The sequence below is a fragment of the Lonchura striata genome, chromosome 5 (assembly GCF_046129695.1).
Source record: "Lonchura striata isolate bLonStr1 chromosome 5, bLonStr1.mat, whole genome shotgun sequence".
Lineage (NCBI taxonomy): Eukaryota > Metazoa > Chordata > Aves > Passeriformes > Estrildidae > Lonchura > Lonchura striata.
Genome location: NC_134607.1, coordinates 35788500 through 35809562, shown reverse-complemented (window position 1 = coordinate 35809562; position 21063 = coordinate 35788500). Strand labels below are relative to the sequence as shown.

Below are 21063 nucleotides of genomic sequence, written 5' to 3'. Positions count from 1 at the left end.
GAACATTTGTTACTTAAGTTTTAAACATTAAGTATTTGCAATTTCACTACCTTGCACTCTCAATCGTGTCAATAAAGATGTCACAGATGTTTGTTGTATCTGATTTTTTTTATAATTTCTGGATTTTTTTCAGTCTTATTTGTAGAAATTATCACTTTTATCTAGCTTGTTCTTTTTAAATTTTTTTAATGACTTTTTATTTTTTTATTAATTTTTACCTGCACACTAGCAAAGTCATTCCTGCACTCATTACTCATTAGCCTCCTATGCTGACTTTGTCCAGAAACATGAAATGTGCTTTTAGTCATTACTGTTGTAAGAAGCATATTGATTAAAAAAAGAAATTCCCACCAAGAGTCTGTGAAGTAGTAATAGATTTGGATGTTTATATGAAAATAAAAATTTGAAATTCCTTACTCAAAACATACTGCATACAGTAAAAATATCAACTGGAATCTTTAGAAGATTTTGTCATAAAACATAGTCTTATAGGCATAGTCAGCAATGAGAAATCCTTTTGAGCTGTTTTTGTAAGAAAGAATATATAGGGAGCTAAGTAAAGCAGCTGTGATACAGACTCACAGGGACATTGCAGGATTAATAACTGTGGACTGACGTTCAGCCCCTTCTGAAATTGTGTGTGTGAGAGGCAATTGTTTGTGTGCTTGAAACTGTAAGGTTTTATTTATTTATTTCAATTTCTTTTCTTTTTTGCTTTTCATACAAAAAATAAAAAAAAAGACCCTTTGGACTTGAAGCAAAGACCCCAAGCAGCATTCTGATTTGCCTCACTCAAAGTCCCTACTGTATTTATTTTCCTCAAGCTTTTTTCTTTCCTTTTTTTTTTTTTTTAATAAACACTTATAAAACTATATTGCTTGAAGTTGCTATCCAGCCACAATACCTGTGAAATGCTTACCTGCCTTGAGTACCTATGTTCCCTTGCTCCTTTGTTCATTTCTTCCCTATTTTTTTATTGTAGTGTTATACTTACCCTTCCTACAATCTTTTCTATATTTCTAGAAATACATTGTCTTGAAGGATCAGATGAACTTTGTTTATTTTGCAATTATGTGGAGACTCAGTATAAGACAGTGGCTGACTTGTGTGCCAATTTCTATGTGGAATACTAAGACTCCTGCCTGGAAAAATAAGATACCATCAGGAAGTCACACTCTGAAAGAGTCATGAAATAACTCATGTAGGACTCCTGTCAGTCTTGATACTGTGTGAATTGGCTACCAATAGCTAAAAACGTAGATGGAACCTTTGTGTGGTTAAAAAGGAGATCAGATGAAAGGCAATGATAAGTGGAGTGTGAGACAGTCTCTGTGCCATATAGGTGTAGTTAAAGGTGAATATATGGGCAGATGAGTTAGCACCTTCTGGGGTTGAAGGTTTATAGAGACATAGCTTTATAATGTAGGTTAATAGTGGAAGTGTTAGAGGGCCAGGCAAGATTTAATCCTGAAAAAGGCATCAGGCAGAGAAAAACTGTTCTGCATTGGAAAACTTTAGATTGCTCTTCCACAAATATTGTCTGATTAGCTACTAGCAGCTAAGACCAAACATCGCACCAGTGTTTTGAGGTGAGCATATAATTAGATGTGGATGCATGCCCACAGTGTAGATGGTTTCATCAGATTTTTTTAAGAACAGCATTTTTCTGGAAATCATATAATCATAGAGTGGCTTGCAACTCTACAATCTGTAACATTAGGGAGTACTTAGCACTCTCTGCTTTATTCTGTTTCTGAAGTCTTAAAATACGACCTCCTAGTAATACCTCAGAATAAGTATCACAAGAAAAGTCTGTTTAGTGTTAATTTTAATTTTTTTTCTTTAAAAATGTTTTTAGTTGTTACTTTTCCCTCTATATATTGATACACTTGAAAATACTTTTATATCATTAGTCTTTCTCTTTAGCTGTTTTCCCCATCAAGAAAGCCATACTGACTTTTCCATCGTCACTTTCCTTTATTCTCTTTAAAGAGAAACTGTCATTTGGATGAGAAATGATCTGTGCTATCGGTCAGTTTTCAGTTGTCTGTTTTTCTGTCTTCAGTAAAGAGCTACATTTTTTGTTAACTTTTTTAATTCCTGCAGTATCTTTTTTTTGCCATTTTTCCACAGATCTCTGATTTGATCAGTTGTCAAGATCCCTTAAAATAATGATACATAATTTTGCCATAGAACATATATCCCTTTACTCCTAAGAAGAGTAGTACTGTTGACAATAGGCCCTACTACCCCCATGTGTATTCTGTGGGCTACTTTTTGAATATCTTGTTTTCCTGTAAAGTTTCAAAAGTAAATTTAAATACTTGAAATTCAATTTGAAGTTTTTATGGATTATTGCAATAACTTTTCTATAGTTATTTGTAGCTATGCATGTTCTCTGTGTAATAATTTTAAGTTAAATAGCTTGGATTTAAAGAAAATCCCAATTTAAGATACTTAAGCACACCTGTATGTTTTGTATTTAAAACTGATTTAAAAATCTCCATACTTTTAGAAGGTTATCAAACAAATTGCCATTCTGATGTAAAGTTCTTAGTCAGTGCATGCAGCATGCCACAATGAAGTTATGCTGAGAGTGATTAATGTGTTGGGGAAAGCAGACATTTTTTAAGAGTTGTGTAAAGCTGTAAATATGTTGTTTTGTTCTTTACCAGACATTATTTGAAAAGCTAACATCTGCGTGTTTAATGTGTTTGGTTAGACTCTAGTGGTATGTCACATCCTGATTAATAGAACCAACTTAGTCGAGATGCGTTGCAGGTATGTAAGGATTAAGACTTGAGATTTAACCCAAAATTTTACAGAAGGCATTTTCAGTCAGATACTGTTTTAAGTTAAGCTGATGAAGCATTATTGCTTACCCAAACACATTTTATTTTGTATCAGATATGAGTTTTTAATGCAAATGAAAAACACATATTAACTGGTTTGATACTAAATACCAGAACATCTGTTTAATAGCTGAGTTATCAGATGTGTATGGAAGAGCTGTATTTTTAATATTTCTGCTTTTATGGGGCAGTTTGACAGGGAGGACATATACTAATTGATGCTGGAATATTACAACAGTGTGTCGATGCAGGACTACTAAATAAAATCCATAATCAGACTAGGAAGTTGGGTGTTTGTAACTTCTGGGCAGACTGTGCACAAACGCAGGCAGTCTAAATTCCAATCTTTCATTCTTTCTTCTGCTCTGCCTTTGCCACTTGTTGGAAAGTCTAAAAGTGGCATTGATAGAGTCTTCACTAGAATAAAATTTGCTGTGCTTTACCATGTGCAGTTCTGGGATGCACCTGTAAGCAGCATTGCTGATGATGTTGTGATGGCCTAGCAGAGAATAAAAGAGAAGTTCATACTATCGGAGATAATAAGGATATGGATTTCTGTGCTGGAAGCAGTAAACACATTGCTTGTTAAGTGAAGATAATTTTATATAGTTTTTTTGTTTGTTTGTTTGTTTGTTTGTTTGTTTTTGTAATAAAGATGCCATAGGACAGAAACGTAAAGATCAAAAGTCTCATATTAGCAGAGATGTGAAGGAAGTATTTTATTGCCTTCACAAATTTTTAAAAGAAAACACAGCTTCAGTAGTTTTCATTACCAAGTGTCTATTTACAAGGAAAAAGAGTGTATTTCATAGCCTTATTCTGGATGTCTACACCAGCAGTCTGGTATGCTTAAAATCTGTCATGAGTCCATGGAGAGAGATGGGATCCTCCAGCAAGCACTTCAGACAGCTGTAGGCTTCAGTGGTCAATCTCTTCAATCTCTGTAGAAACATCTTTTTCTGTCCCTCCTCTGACTGTTTAGAGGCTTCTGTTGCTTAATGTCATTTGGAGATACAAACTGGTCTGAAATGGTTCTAGATACCTTGCAGGGTCCTGAAGATGAGAGTGACAGGGATTCAACACAAGATTACTGGAGCTGCTAGTGCCGCTTCCAGTCAGGTATCATCTTTAAACTGGGCTGGTGATCTCGTTCAGGCTGGTCAATATTTGTGAATATACCTGGTCCTCTGAATATCTTGAAAAGACATGGAAAACAGCTTTCATATTGTGATTTCAACATTATTTTAGCTGTGCTGGGACTACTGCTTGAGAATGACCACTTGGCATTTTTTGTAAACTTGGCCAACGAAATATTTTATTTGAAGATATCGCAGTTTAAGTGTGAAACCGGGCAGTTTGGTGTTTTGAGGTGAGTTTTCCATATAATTTATAGAAATTCCCACTGGCTGTACTTGAAAGACAGCAGGAAACAATGTGTGGAACTAAATTTCTATTCCTGATGCCCCAGGACATAGAGACTTTGTTTCAATATTTTTATCAGATAGTGGATCTTACTTAAATACAAGTATTTCAGATGATTCAACATATAATTTCTATTTAAATTTTGTATTGATTCTAAAAAAAGATAGCACATATGTCCATAAATAATCTTCTGAGTGGTACTTTGGTAGTGTTGAACAATGAAAATAATTGTTATTGGGAAAAGAGGCTCTCTATACTGAGAGCCTAAACAATTTCCCAGGTTTTGGTGGCAATTTAGCCTTTTTTTTTTTTTTTTTTTCTGCATCATAATTAATATTCTTAGTGTGTAAATGGGCACCAAATCTAATACCCTGCTGAGACTGAACCCTTGTATCTTATGTATTTTGGCCTTTGATTCTACTTGTGCTGCTTAATACATTTACAAAGTAAGGACCAAAGCAAGTGTAATTTAACTACCACTGTTTGAATAGGACTAACGAGTAATGGAGTGATTCTGGAATCTGACTTTTCAGTGAAATTTGCTTAAGTTTTGAATTGCTATCAAAATTTTGACATATTAATAAATAATGTTAGTGTTTATGAACTGTGGATATAGAATTACGGTAAATGGAAGATGTTAGTTCGGTTGTCTTTATTGAAATATGTAAAATGTTAAATAACATTAGGTGAGCACTAGAATTCTTAAAAAAATATTTAATATGATAACAGATTTTTTTTCATTTAATATCAATAAAGGGTCTTGGTGTAAGGTCCAGCATAATTCTCTGACCAGAGCTACTCTCCAGGCCGTAGCACCATCAACTGCCTTCCTTCCAACAACTTTCTGTATTTTTTTCTTCACTACAGTGCTCCAATATGATTTATTGCCCTTTTCCTAACTGCTCTCTATATTGTACAGACTGTATCTCAGTATTTATACAATTTCCTTTCTATTTTCATATCCTGCATGCTCATACTGTATAATAAGGAGATAATTGAACTCATGTTGCACCACGTTTTATGTTCAGCTTTTTCTAAATGCTTTGTGTGCCTCTTCTGTTGAGATAAGTCTCAATTTTCTTCCTCCCTAATGACTACATTGAGGATTTGCTAAGAGTGCAGTGACAATGCATGTGAAAGAGCTCTCAGTAACTGACTGATGACACTTCAGTAGCTAATTGCTCATATAATTTTACTTCATGAAATGGTTCATACACCTGTTTTGCTTAGTACATAACTTTGGAAATCTACATGGTAAGTGAAGCCTTGCCAAAATGTGTAAGCTATATTCCAAACCCCACAAGCATAATTGGAATTATTAAGGATCTGCTCTGAATTATTTCTTTTTCTCCCACTGAAAATTCTACCAGTAGTAGATATTGCTGACAGAATGTGTTTGTGAAATTTCTTAAGTTTTTACATTATTTTTGTTTCATTTATCATTCTGAAAGCTAGTTTTTGCTTTCAGTGAAAATGACAGATGAAATTACTTTCTCAAAAGTCATCTGATTATTGCAAAATTCTGCAGAATTAAGAAATATGTTAAGTTCAGTTTTTGAAAGGAATCTAAGAGCCACTGGGGTAAGTAACTTCATGAGAGAAGAAATGAAAGGACAAGGCAAAAAATAGTCACTCTAGTGACTTTCACAGCCCATGCAGAGTGATAGACCCAGAAATAAAGCACATCACAAAAAAATATTAAAAGGGAACCTTAAAGTTGGTGTAATTAAAGTTGCTGCTTGAAGTTGTAGTGATCTGGAAAACCTGAGTTTTGATGCCTATACTAATGATGCACCAAAATGCCTAAACAAATGTTGCATGAAACATACAGTGAAACAAAATTGTTTTTGAGCAAAGCAACTCCAAAGATTCTACCAATTTCTGTATCAATGTATCATGTAACCCCCAGAAATTCATCTGGCTTCTCCCTGAATGTTCTTTTAGTTCCTTCCATGTTAATCCTCTCCTTCCTCCACCACAGTAGCTTGCAGATTTTGAAGTTTCTCATTTTACTACCCAGGTACAGGCAGAGCAGTAGGTGCCCTGTAAGAGGTGATGTGGACATATAAAGACAATGTTAATGGTAGTAACTTGAACCTGTAACTCTTTCCAAATCATTGAGAATGTGAGCTCTTTCAAAAATGTAAAGGAGTATGTTCTGGCACAAAAACTGTGAAGGAAAAAAACTGAAGTTTAGGAAGTGTCCTGCCAATATGCTTTTCAGTAGTGCTGTTTTGAGTGCCAGATTCTTAAGGAGTTCTCCTGTGTCCAGAGGAGACTGTTTTGTAATGGATTGAAAGAAATGTGGTCATATTACCTTATTTATTGAAGCTTGTACTTAGACTGTAGCAGAGATTTAAGTAAGCTAAAATAGATGAAGCATGTTTGTGTCTCTCTCCTCCCCTGTCACTTCTCTTCTTCGTCTCTTAGCTTTCTCCCCCCTGCTCCTTCCTTCCTTCTCTTACTTGCAGCATAGAAAGACCATATTGGGGTAAGAATATCAGAAGTTCTTCTAACATTTCTAGACAACATAATCCAATAGATTTTTTTTTGCAACGTCCCAAGTAAAATTGCTTGAGTAATCTCAATCAATTTATTGAGTATCTTAATCCTCTCTGTAGTGAAATACAAAGGCTTCTGTTTTGCCAGTAAATCCACTACAAGAATTAGTGGGTCTTTTGCTTGCTTATGTGTTCTGATTGTATTTCCTGCTAGGAAAATAGGTAGTGCTTTCCTGCTTGTCCAGTGTTTCCTTTAAGAGACATGTAAATATATGTAGCAATTTTTTTTTCACAGATATAATTCCTTATTTTGTGTTGCTCTCTTCATTGAGGACTCAAAGTAAATAAGAGTTTCAATAGGTTTAGTAGAACATGCAGTATAATTTAATAATGCATATTTTCCCTTTTCAATATGGAATGGAGCACAATTAATGAAAAATAAAAGATCTTTGGATATGAAACTTGTTATGAAATTACTTTTTCAAAAGTCATCTGATTATTGCAAAATTCTGCAGAATTAAGAAATACATTGAGTTCGGTTTTTGAAAGGAATCTAAGATCCACTGGGGTAAGTAACTTCATGAGAGAAGAAATGAAAGGACAAGGCAAAAAATTGTCACTCTGGTGACTAAAGTCTGGTGACTAAAGCATTGTATAATTTGTTGTCGTTGTTGTGTTATGTTGTATTATTGGTCCTCATTCTGACTGTATTACATTATCTGTCCTTTCTGTATATGTGCTAATATTCAGAATAAATTTGTGTAATTTTCTGTATTGGCCTCAGAACTTAGTATAGAATAGTTCTCTTAAGCCACTAAGGTAATTTTTTTACTACCATAATTATAATGTCATGCTTTTCTTTGCAATTCCTTTAAAAATTATTTAAAATCATAGCTGGATTTAATTTTATTGCCAGAAGTTCTGGAGCAGTTTGCATGAACCTGTGAGGAAGAAGTATGTCCTGAACTTTGACACTGATTTCTCTGAAGTCATGAAAAGTCATGATTGGAAGTAGATTGTAATTTTTAGATTCATAAGTGTTACTTTCCTTCAAAGTATGTTATATTTTATATTAGATTCCTTTCAAATATGGATTTAGGAAATTGTGGTGTACTTGCCAGTTTTTCATGTAAAGACATTGGTTCTCCAGTAGATTGTCCTGCAGTCTTCATATAAGGCATACATATTTTTAATGCATATGGCTTAATGTTACTCCTTAATGTCTTTGAGATTGTATGAGTAAAACTAAGAAGGATTTATCCAACAGTTATATTCAGCTTAATCTGATCATGTTAAAAATAAGTATGCCTGCTTTTTGAGAAGTCTCATTTTTACTGAGTTAAAACTGAATATAACACATTACTTTTAAAATGTTCTTACTGATCCCATTATTCTTTCTGTGCATTTTACAAATAGGATGTGATGTTTTGAGTATGCTTCAGGCTTCAGTAGTTTGTATAATGTTCTATTTTCTGCAGCAAAAGCATGTCAAGGTGATCTCTGCGGGTGGTTAATATTTTCTGGAGTTTATTCTTCAACCATGAAAATATGCAAAACTGAAGAGTTGGTGGTATGTCATATGTTCAGGTATAAAATATATATATATTTATATATATATTTAAATTTTATCATAATTAAAAATAAGATAAAAATCCCCACAAGTGTAGTAGCAAATACTGTTTGTTCATGGATGAATGCAGCATTTGTCATTCCTGACTTGTGTTTGTGGTTATGCTGGTGAGCAGTTCTTGCAATAGCTTAAATTGTATAGTAAAAGTGTTGCATAAATGGAATATTTTAAAACATAATGCTCAAGATCTTAGGAAATCATAGAATATGGGGGAAATGTAAAAATTACAGAATGTTTGCATTTTAGCAGAAATACTCTTGATTTGTTTGACAGATTTAAGTTGTTCTTTTCTATATTTTAAAATATAAGTACTTTTAAAAACAATTATAGAAGACAACAGTAACAACTCTATAAAAGAAATGCATAAATATTGTAACAGTATTTCAGTAGGGAAGGATTACTATAAATCTGATTGTTAAAGAACTGAAACAGGTAAAAGTTGAATGTAAGTACTGCTTACTATGCTTTTAGTATTGTTACAGTAGCAACAAGAAAAATTGGACAGGAAAATGTCAAATATACCCATATAAATAAAATGCATTTGATTTATAAAAAGGGGATATTGAAAAAGCTACTGAGGATTTCAATTAAATGCATACTTTTTTACTTTCAAACATATAAAGGAAATTAACTCTTACTAAGAAATAATGATGTGCATTCTGATTGCTGGCTGATACCATGTTTTATCATTGCTTCTTCTGGTTTTGTTTACTTAAGCCTCTGTCTCTGGGAAGTTGTGTTTCTGCTGTTTGTATAGCACATAGGAAAAGTGGATCTTTAGTTTTAAATGGGAGCTTTCTCAGATGTGCCTTACTATGGTCATCTTCTCTGATACAATGTAATGATCCATAATGTATCTGCAGCAGAGATATATTCATATTTCCCTTGCCATTCTTGGCAGTTTGATTTACCTCAGTAAAAGGCTTCAAAACACATTTGGATAGACTCCAAACTCAGAGACTTTGTTGTTTTGGAGCTTGAGCAATGTATAGAATCTGTGATTCTCTTTAGTACACACCTCAGGGCATCGTAAGGACTACCATTCTAATGTTCTCCAGCAAGAAGCAAAGCAAAGCAAGATCTTTACTTTGCCAAAAGAGTTATTCGGGCTCTAAAGGAGTTGCAAATACAGAGACTGTGTTCAACTTTGTGGTGCTTATTTATGAGAACATGGCCTTTTTAAGGACACAGTTCTCAGAACCAGAAAAACAAAGCTGAGGATGACATCCAGTGTGCTACCTTTCTTTTCTATTTTGTGGGAGGGATAACTCTCTGCACAATCCTTTCACTTCTCAAGGCTGCAGGACAACTACTGTTACAAATACTGCTAAGATACCTATTGTATCTTAAACGAGGCTAATCATTGTTTTTTTCTCATTCCTTCTTCATACCATAGGTAGAATGGGAAATTTGTTGTAATTCTACCTATCCAGCAGTTCTAGTGATAGAACACTAGGAAGAGTTGGGTTGGGTGAGGTGTTTGTAGTCTTATATTGCTAATCCTATAATGACAATAGTAGTCCTGGCTCCTTACACATACTTACCTTTCATAGAATCATAGCTCTTACTGCTACTCTTTGGTCTGCAGTAGAGAAATTTGTTGTAATAACACAGGGAATGCTACAGGGGTCCACAAAATAAATATCTTTGTGTGAAATGGCAGAAGATGTTGGTGTTACAGAAAATGTTACAGTCGGGCTGTGTTCCTAAGGTGAAGCCAGGTGATCTGTGCCTGGTGGGAGGCAGCAGCCACTTGGGTCCCCATGGTTCAAATGGGTAGTACATCTTTCTCTGTTGTCTGTTACTGAAGTTTATAAATATATTTTGAAAAGGACCAAAGTTTTACTTTCAATAGGAATTTGATCATACCATCTAATTTGAGTTACTTCATGCATCTGGTGTGCTGGTGTTGTTGTATTTTGTTAGCCATGATGACAATTATTAATTTTTTTAAAAATTTTAGTTAGCTGTTTCATTTTTGTGAGAAGATTGCAGATACCTGTTTCTGAGAGGAGCCCCATCCTGCCCTTTCTGACAGTGGTGACTCTACTGCTCCCCCAATCCCATCTACGTGTCCGCAGGGCACAGGATTCATTGAAAACTCACCCTGAGTTCCTGTTGGAGTGCACTGCCCAGAAGGCACTTGTAGATTTACTGTAGAAAATACTCTGGTGGAAAACATGTGTTCAGAAATTCTAATTACACTAGATCAGTTGCTTCTCTTTGTGTTGCAGCAACTGTATTATTTCTTTTAACTTACAGTAAGTTGGTTTGTTGCATCATCTCCATATATCTTTCTGTTGCCTCCTTTCAGACAGACTACACATGGTTACATAATACATCTGATGATGATGGGTATTTCAACGAACAGCAAAATATTTCTGTCATGAACAGCATGACGGCAGCTGCAGATTTTTGTCAGTATATTATTTGATTGCTTTTCTAATTGCAGAATTGTAATGGCAGTTAGAAATGGAAAAACATTGTAAGTCATAACAGCAAAACTTAACTCAGAAATTCATGTTTGCAAACATTTCTGACTTGTGTCAGGGTTTGTAAAATTTGGGTGCCTGAACAATTCTGGTGCTTAAACATGCTTCAGAATTCAGTAAATGTGTTATAAGCTAAAGTTACTGATCTGTAAATGGTGATGAATAGTCCATTGGATGTATTAGCCATCCAAGGTTTTTATGCTACTTGCAGCTAGTGGGTATTTCCATTCCATCTAAAAAGTGATGATAAAGTAGGATGGAGCAATATGAAAACAGTAAAAAATATATATTCCACTTGGATGAAATTTTTTTAGGGAAGAGTGCTAAAAAATTGTTTGTACCTGATATCTATGGAAGTTTTGGAATTGATAACTTAGCTGTTAAATGAAATAGCAGTACCTCACTTTCTCTTCCACCAAAATTAGTCAAGCAATTCAGGTCATCCGTTGCTTTGTTATTTTCTTCACATAAACATAGAGGTGTAGAACACTAAACTTAAACTTTTGTTGGAATGAATACAAACCAAATTCTTTCTATTTTACATTCTGGTGATCGAAACAAAAGAAGCCGAATTTTCCATTTGAATTTGGTCAGAGTTTATTGACTTCAGCAATGAAAGAGATGAAAATATTTTGCAAATATGTATGTGTTTTGCTGTGTGTCGGCGAACTCTGTTTAAATACCTGTCTGGCCCATGAAAAAACGAAGTTGGAATTATCAGATAAATTTGTGTGTTTGCTTTCAATTATTATTAATTAGTATTAGCATGTACTTTATATTAATTTGCTTGGCTAAAGTTTTAATAAATCATATTGAGAGTTTGGCAGCAGCAAAGTGGTTTATAAATTCATGCTGAAAGTGGATGAGATGCAAAAAGAGCAAGGGTAAGTATGGAATTCTTTAGCTAAACATTAGAAGAGCTTCCAAATGTAAGGATTTATTTGAACAGATTTAGATGTTGCTATAATTGCCCACTACTGAAGCCGTGCAAAAAGAATGTAAAGCCTGCCCATGGTAGTCCAGTAGCTTTATTCTTGACAGGGTGGGCTTTATTATGTGTCCTGCAAATCTGAGATAACCTGAGAGGTCATCTGTCAGATATGACACAGGAGACCTGCACCCTTCTGAAGCGACAGCTGCAGACCAGATGGGATTACCTTGCACACTCTGTGGCAACTCTGTAGAGCCTGACATGTTTGAGGAGCTACCAAGAGGAGATATTTTTTTTATTCTTTGCAGTATAAGACTCCTACAAAGTACTTTGAATAAATGAGGGGCCAGATATTGTTTGTTTGTCTCAGGCAAAGAGTTTTATTACAATCAGTAGAGTCAATAGAATGCTGAGTCAGAGAAGGTGAAAAGATCCCAATTTTATATTTATTTCTCCTTATAGCATATCTCCTGAAAAGTGTGCAGTCAGGGTGGAGTCATAGATATGACAGTATTGAATGAATTCCAGCTGTGAAATCCATAAATAAAGGAATTTCAAAAGTGCACAGTTCTGGTTTTAAATCTGTTCTACTGAAATCAATGGGAATTTTGCTATTCAAGGGTAGCCTAGTTACACCAGTCCTAAGCTATCCTGAAATTTTTTTCCATGTAGTCACATTTATGAAAAGACCTCTTACAGTATAGTGTTTAATGGTAACATCACATGAAATTAAATTTATTTTTTGTATTTCACTGAAAAATTTTAAATGCTTTAAACCAAGGACAGCTTAAATTTCCCCCAGGCAATACACAGCACAAGGCCTTTCTGAGACTGCTGGCAGGCAGTTTTCAAAAGGGTCCTTTTTGTATTGTAGTTCAGGGCAGCAGGATCATTTTAAAATAAATGCTTCTTGACATCAGTAATCCATGACTTTAATCTCTTTTACTTTACCTTTGACACCAACATATTGGTGCTTGTTTTCACACACATTTTAACAATTCCACTGTTTATTCTTTCATTATTCCCATTAATTTTTTTGTCTTCTTCTCCTGTGTTTCATTAGATTTTCCTCTCTTCTGCTTTCATTACTTAACTCTTCAGCTGCATATGTTTATCCTGTTAATTTATGCACAAGACTCAGGAAAAGGGGCAGGTGGAAAAGCTACTGCTGAGTAACATCTGAAGTGCATGTGCTGCAATGTGACAGATCATCTGAGGGCATTAAATACCAACTTACTTAATCTTTTTAATTTACTGGAATTATATGTTTTTCCTTGTGCTTACTTGGTCACATGTGCAGCCAGAGCTCTCCCAATGTAGTTAAAATTTACCAGCCACAACATTGAGAAGTGACACACTTGTCTGCCAGGTCTTTTACTTGTTCTTTTCTTCTTTTCCCCTTCCACCAGCACATATCCTAGATTTCACAGCTTGCTCCTACTGTCCTCTTGCTTATGGCACTTGACTTCTGTTACCATTTGTCATGTTTTTATTTCAGTTTTAACAGACATATTTCCCATTTTAGTTGCTAAATTTGCTTGTGGAGCAAGAAAGGTTTGTTTCTTTTATTAAAAGGGCTTAATTGCATGTATCAATTGCTGTTTGTTGCAATGGAATTAAAAGAAATTCTGTGTAACCTAGTCTTTTTTGAAGAAAAGTTTCAGCAGTTGTGGCAATATTTGAACTCCTTACAGAAACAAGCTATGAACATGTAATTTCTGACCTGTTTGATTTAGAAGTTTTAAATTTTTTTTTTCTTGGGATGCTGTTATTTACATTGCAGTAATGTAAGAAAGACTTTTGAAGCACATCATATAAATATCTCAGTGGAAAATTATATGCTAAATTGCTGCTTTCTTAATTTCACAATTTAGGGCTATCAGTTTCTAGAATAAATGCAGTAAGTTTTCACAATGTTATAGTACATGAGCATCCTTCAAAGTATTAACAAAATGTCCAGTGCTGTGATTCTGTAGGTCAGTGTTGGGGGCTGGCTATGGCCAGCTGCTTGCTTGTTTTCCTCCTCAACAGGACGGGAGGGAGAAATTAGGATGGCAAAAAGTTCATGGGTTATGATTAAGACATAGGAAATTGCTTACCAGTTACTGTTACAGGCAAACCAGGTCTGACCTAGGAAAAATTGATCCAATTTATTTCCAATTAAAATATATTTTTGTAGCAGCAATAATGAAGGCATCGCTTTCTTCAGGCAGCACCAGTTCACCTTCCTGCTCCCCAGCCTTCACTGGTGTTCTCAGGCTCTTTCTCACACTTTCCCCCCACTAATCCTTTGCCTGTGTGGTGGTTTTGCCCTTTCCTAAACCTCTTCTAGCTGAGGCACCACTCTGTGGTGGGTTGCTTAGAGTGGCTGGAAGTAGCCATGTCTCTGACAGAAATTTCCACAGGATACTATAAGATCAATTGTCATAAATTAAAATTTGTTGACTCTGCATTAGCCAAAGCAATTGATATTCCTGGCAAAAGTACATGGTACCTTTTTGAAGTAAAGTTCTTATCTGCCAGAACTCTCTTACCCTATGCATTTCAATCATACCCCTTTAAAAGAAAATATATGTTAATATTTTGGAAAGAAAAGCTACATAATTTAGTTTATCAATATTTTACTGTATTTATTTTGTATTGAGTTTTTATGCCTGAAGCTGTTTGTAAGGGGTAATTTTATTCATGTGAAATTGATGGGTTGAAGAAAGTCACAAGATAAGCATAAAAATAATAAATGTCCAAGATAATTTACTGCTTTTAAAATACAAAAGCTATCTACATTCCCATTATGTTTTGATTTGTATGTGTCAGATAGATGTTTTATGTTTCATGAGCAACGTGTACATCATACAGTGCAGGAGGTTGTTAAGAGAATTTTGTAATTTATTATGAAAGTTAATGCAGAAATGAGAACTAGTATGAATGTCTAAAATAACCTGAACCCATAATTTGTTAGGAAACTGGTGAGTTTTTCAATCTGTTAAAGGGATTGAACTCATTCATAGACCCTTCATAGAATTTTAGAATGGTTTGGGTGGAAGGGACCTTGAAGATCCTCTAGTTCCAGGCCCCTGCCATCGACAGGGACGTCTATTGCTAGACCAAGTTGGTTGAAGTGCCATCAAAACTGGCTTTGAACATTTCCCAGGACAGGGCAGCCACAAAGTCTCTGGGTAACCTGATCCGGTGTCTCACCCTTCTTGCAGTAAAGAGTTTCTTCCATGTATGTAATGTAAATCTACCTTGTTTCAGTTTCAAGCCATTGGTTATTGTCCTATCGCTACATACCCTTGTGAAAAGTCCCTCTTCAGATTTGCTTCTTTATGAACAAACACACTTTATTATCTTAGGAAAATGAAGTATTTGATCCCCCTTTGTTTGGATTTTACTATTTGGTTTAAATCGCTAGGGTAAACTGTTTTGCTTTTTTGACAGTATTGTCCAAAAGGTAATTAAAAAACACTTGTAGAAGATACCTCTATATTTAGTGTGGGATCACCTACAGAATCCTACTGAGTGTGAAGAGTTGTATTGAAGTTCTGCAGGTATGTGAGGCAGTTTCCAAAAGTTGCAGGCAACATTTGGATGCTGCATACATTGTATTTTCAAAAACTGAATTCAAATTTCTTAGAATCATAGAATGATATTTTTTGGAAGAGATCTTTAAGATTGTCCAGTCCAACTACAATTCAGGATTAGCACTGTAACTATTTAACCACTAAGCCACATCACCCAGTGCCAGACCCAAATGTCCTTCCAGGTACGAGGAGTCAAGCACCTCCCTGGGGAACTTATGCCATTGCCTGACCATCCTCACAGCTGCCTGAAATGCAGTTGTGGCCAGTGGGGATCAGCCTCTTTTCCCAGGCAAGCAGCGACAGGACCAGGGGAAATTGCCTCAAGCTGCACCAGGGGAGGTTCAGGCTGGATGTCAGGAGGAATTTTTTCATGCAAAGGATTTCCAAGATTTGTAATGAGCTGTCTAGGGAAGTGATGGAGTCACTATTACTGGAGGTGTTCAGAAAATGACTGGACATAGCACTTGGTGCTATGGTTTAGTTGCCATGGTTGTTTAGTTGGCACAGTAGAGTTTGGAAAAAGTTGGACTTGGTGATCTTGGAGATCCTTCCTAATCTTAGTAATGGGTCTTTGATACCCTTCTGGGAAATACTGCAAACTGACATTTATTCTTATTCCTAATATTCTCACTTTTAAATTTTTAATTTTTAAATTTTTTAGCAGTACAAAGACTTTTTTTTTTTTATTATTGGTTTCTTTTAGACAGTTTGATTTTTGGAAATACATGACTTACAGGTGGATCTCATTTGTCGATGTTCTCAGTAACTTCTCAAAAACATTGAGATAATCCAAAGCGTGTCTTCCATTTCCATACTGGAATGTTGATTCTTAAACAGCCTGTCATTTATATTGACATACACACAAACTTTATTGCAGCCTGTAGGAAGTTGCCTAGTGTGCACTCCATGTGTACTGATCGGTAGCTTTCTGGACCTCCTCTAGATTTTTTAGGATTGAATTCATATTTGCCACCTTCATTTGATTTTAAGACAATTTGAAGCAGGCATTTTTCTATTGTTAGTTCAGGTGTTTCATACTCAAATCCCTTTAGAGTTGTTGATGGGATATATACTCCAGTCTAATAATCTTTTAGAGCTCCGTTTTTTTTCCTCATGGTCTCTGATGTCACTTCAGTTTAAGGCAGATCCTCTCATGTATTTCTCTGGGGAGGATGTCTGGCCTAGTAACTTCTCCAGTCTCCTCTGGAGGGGATAAACCCCCAGTTTTTAGTGGCCCCTTCTTCCTGCCAGCCTCAGCAGAAGCCCCTGGATGGCTGATCTGTGGGAGCTCCTCACTAAGCCCGGTGCTGACCTCAGCCTTAGCCTTGTCTGCTGAGCTGGCTGCCGGGCTGTGCCCTGGGGCTGTCCCCAGCTGCCCCCTGCCTCTGTTCTCCCTGGCCAAGGGCAGCAGGGTCCTGCTCTGACCATGGACAGCCCCCACAGCTTCTGGCCTCCAGCCTGTAGGGTGCTGCTGCTCCCTACAGGCCTCTGACCCTGTTTTATGTTAAAGACTTCCAAAGATTATGATCCTTTCTGTTTTCCTTACTTGGACACAACTTGAAGCTTTTACAAGGATGCCTTTTTATTTCTAATAGCCTCCTTCATCCCATTTGTTCATGACAGCTCCCTTCTTTAGATTTTCTCTGTCTTTTTTGATAGGCTGTATGCATTTCTTTTGAGCTTGCAAAAGGTGTCTTTAATCAGTCTCTGTGCCACCTGTAAAAATGTGACTTTTGTAGCCGATTCTTTTTTCTTCCTTGTAACAAGCTTACTCATTTTTATTCAGTGACCCTCTTTGAAATGGTTGGTAGAGTTTTTTTGGCTTTTGTTGGCCTTTCAAGGGCATAGATTCCAATCTACATCAAAGCAGTTATTGACTGTGGTTAGAAGTTTACTTTGAGTCATACCCTGATATGTCATGTGCTTGTACAAGACAGGCAGAAATATTCAACAGCCCTAATATTTATCTGCCACATTTATAGGGACATTTTTTCAGTGTTACAAAGGTGTTCTGTTTCTTAGGCGTCTAGGGCTTGGTCCATAGCATGGGTTATATTTATATCTTGTGTCTTTCTTGACAGCATCTACCATTGCTGAAAGGGAGTCTCTGGGTTGTTTACATGAATGGACTGTTAATGCCAGATGGATCTGGTAACCATGAGCACTCATTCTCTAATGAGTGGAAAGAAACCAAAAAGGAATCCTTGAGCTTGCCCAATAATCTGAAGTGGTCCATATCAAAATTTTACATAGGTGAAGACTTGCTGTGCCTGTAGGGAGGACTGGCCTATGTGTAAGGATTTTCCCTCTGCAGACCAATGTAGCTCTGAATAGGAAATCAAGAAGCGATGATGGAGGTGTGTGATCAGCATCCTCTGGAGAGATCTATCACTCAGGTCACCAGGCAGGGTCTCTGAGAAGAAATCAAGGACATAATTCTGTTCTAAATCTGTTCTTTGCAAAAGACAGAACTCATTGGGTCTAGGATAGGGACCTCAGCAGTCATCTTACAGACATTTAGTTTGCAACAATTATCTCTAGCTAACTGTGGTGGTCATACCAGTATTGAAGCAACTGCCTAAGCAATGTAAGCAGTTCTTGAGGTGCCCAAACTGAGGATGTTTTAGGGCTGTGGAAACCCCAAGGAAGCTCTGTGTTGATGAGGGAGTTCCCTGCTGTTCAGCCAAAGTAAAAAACATATACTTTGAGATGCTGCAGTCAGTTAATGGAGATGACAGCAATTGGTGGGACAATTTCCTGTCTTTTTATTGTGACATTTTTGGCAGGAGATTGAGGCTGCACAGGTAGATTATCTTGGAACCTCTTTTTTGTTTACCTGTTTTGTGTTTTTTTGGACTTTTTCCCACCTTCGTTTTTTTTTTTTTTTCACAGTAAGATTGGCTTATTAATCATAATTTTTTTAGTCTGTTTTCTTTTGGTCTTTAGGTGCTCAAGGAGTGTGTGTGTAGGTTTTCTATTCTGTGTTGTTGTAGGTGCAGACTTCACACAGTTTGGTGTTTCTTTTTCTCCCTGAAAGTTGTGTGACTCTTTAATTTTCTGTTTTGTTGTTGCTTTTGTTGAATTTTCAATATATTTATTTAGTCAAGATTCTTGTTGGTGGGAAAGAAACAAGAGGATCTAGACTTCCACATGCAGATCCAGAATGATGGTATCATTGAAATACAAAGTGGCAGAACAACTAGAAAATTGGGATTTAGTGATGGATGGATACAAGCTTAGGCAGAAGAGGGGGATGAGGGTTGCCCTTTATGTGAAGGAACACTTGGAATGCATGGGACTCATGTGTGAAGCGTTTGATTCAATATTAATGGAAAATATTTTCAGTAGAAGGATAATTATGCAATTGAAATGGTTGACTAGAGAAACCAAGTTGTGGGATCACCATTTTTGAAAGTTTTGGAAATGCATCTGTCTAATGTACAAAGTCTAGTCTTTAGACCCAGTATAAAGTATCAGCTTTATGCTGCTTCTACTTGTCAACCACTCTGTGAATGGGAGAGTCTGTGATATGGTGCATCATGGCAGAAGGGTCAGATGCATTTTGACTTTATGTGTTAGTGGATTATAAATCCATACATATGTCTCCTTACAGGAACAAACTAGATATGTTAGATAACTCAGGATGATCACCATATATGTGCACTTATGAGATACTACTTTCTAAAGCTGTTCTACATTCTTATCTGATAGCATTTCTGAATCCCTTCTAACCACATCACAGGAGAAAAAGGGAGAAACATCATAATTCTGTAAGTAATTCACAAGACTGCAGTGTTATTGTGTTAGTGGTATTGTAGAACAAACTATTTAGGAATAGTTAATTGCTTTCAGTTTTTTGTTTATATTTTTCTTCCCCAATTAGTGTGGGCTGTTGCAGTTTATTATAATAAGAAAATTCAACAAGTGGAAATTGGTTTTTCTCAGAGTTGCCTTAGAATAAATTATATGTTTTCAGAAGAAAGACAGACATGCCTGAGGTTAAAGTAAGGTATGGTATTTGTGCACACTGGATATAAATCTCTATAAATATGATATTGGCATCGTGCATAGTTATAAGATTAGTGTCAACACAGGTTATCTATCATAAAGGGGTAAGTCAAGCAAGTTAGACCTGCCTCAGGGATGGTTTAGTCTGTATTTCAAACTATTCAGAAAATATTGCTGTGGATATTTTGGAAGAAAAGACTGAGGGATGATTTTTCCATCACTCCAGGCTTCCTATTCATTGGTACTGTCTTCATTTTCTCCAGTGTGCTTTGATAGGTACAGGTAATCGGTGTCCCATTAATCTTTAGGACAAGTAGAACCTAAATGGAACAACATCTCCCTCCAGCCCCTCTTCCTCAAGAGGAGTTATATGTAACCTGTTGCACAGTGGATGGAACACACTGGAAGTAAATGATGCTTTGAGTCCATGTGGACATTTTTCTGTTACCAGTCAATTTCCAGGGCATTTAATATTAAATTTTTTATTATTTTTTGTAAATTTTAATATTATCCTTGGCTTACTTCTTTGCACAATTACATGTTTTATGGATTAATGGAGTATGGGTGTTTTGCATAGGAACTTCCATGTTGTAAAGATTCAAGAATAATTTTTGTGGTGTAGAATATAATGTGAACCATAATAAGTACATAGCATTGAAAAATTTGGAAAAATATGTAGTTGGGGAAGCTTGACAGCTCAAGAATCCTATAGGAATTCATTATTTTCTCTGTGCCGCATGAAAAAATATATGCTTCTCCCAGCACCACAGAACTTCTATTTGGACCCATTGATAATGTAAGCCAGTCTTCATTTGTCCAAGTAGTAATGTAAAATAGTGTGTAAAAATTAGCTGATGAAATCATGGTAGTATGAAGGTCTTTTAATTGGTTCATTTAACTTTGGACTGATTATAAACATAACTACTAACTCATTTTGCGTGTTCTTATAATGGTATTCAGTAGTGCTTGTCTGGTTATGAGTTTCTGAGTATCTATCACAGAAATGTGAATTCCTGGAATCAGGAAGAAAGGTGTGTCTACTTTTTGCAGTTCTGCAATTTATATAATATTCTTCAAAAATAGTATTTTTTTTCTAGTTTAAATTAATGTTTTGAAGTAGTTTAAATATAATTAAAATACATAGTCTGACTGTTAGGTAAATTTACACTTTTTCATACCTGGAGAAGATATACATTATAGATTGTATGTAAGTGATGTATTTTCAAATAAAGTTCAGGACATCACATTAACATGGAGCAATTTAAGACTTTCTCAGAAGTCCTATGAATTAAGAGGTTTTTTTTTTTAATTGTGTGAGTCCTATATTATAGAGATTTGGAAGCTACAGACACCAGTGAATGTTTATGTCTTTAAAATACTAGACAGTCTCTTTAGCAAGTCATTTTTGCTTTAGTGAAACCAGTGGTGATTTTGGCTCGACCGAACTGATTCAAAACAAGCATACCTAATAATACTTATACATAGTCCTCAGCCAGGTTCTAAAATTTTCTTGCATGCTTTGGTGAGTAGTGCTTCATTAGAATATTTTATACAAATACTCACTTCAAGCAGGCAGTTTGAACCATTTTTACTATAGAAGAAATCTGAACAAGCCAGTCTTACCTGAAATAGTGACACATTATGGC

General features: G+C 35.7%; 1 protein-coding gene across 6 annotated transcripts in view; it reads left to right on the top strand.

The window, feature by feature from the left end:
- The window catches only part of FOXP2 (forkhead box P2), a 398909-nt gene that overhangs the window by 95460 nt on the left and 282386 nt on the right, over nucleotides 1-21063 (top strand). The window lies entirely within an intron of this gene.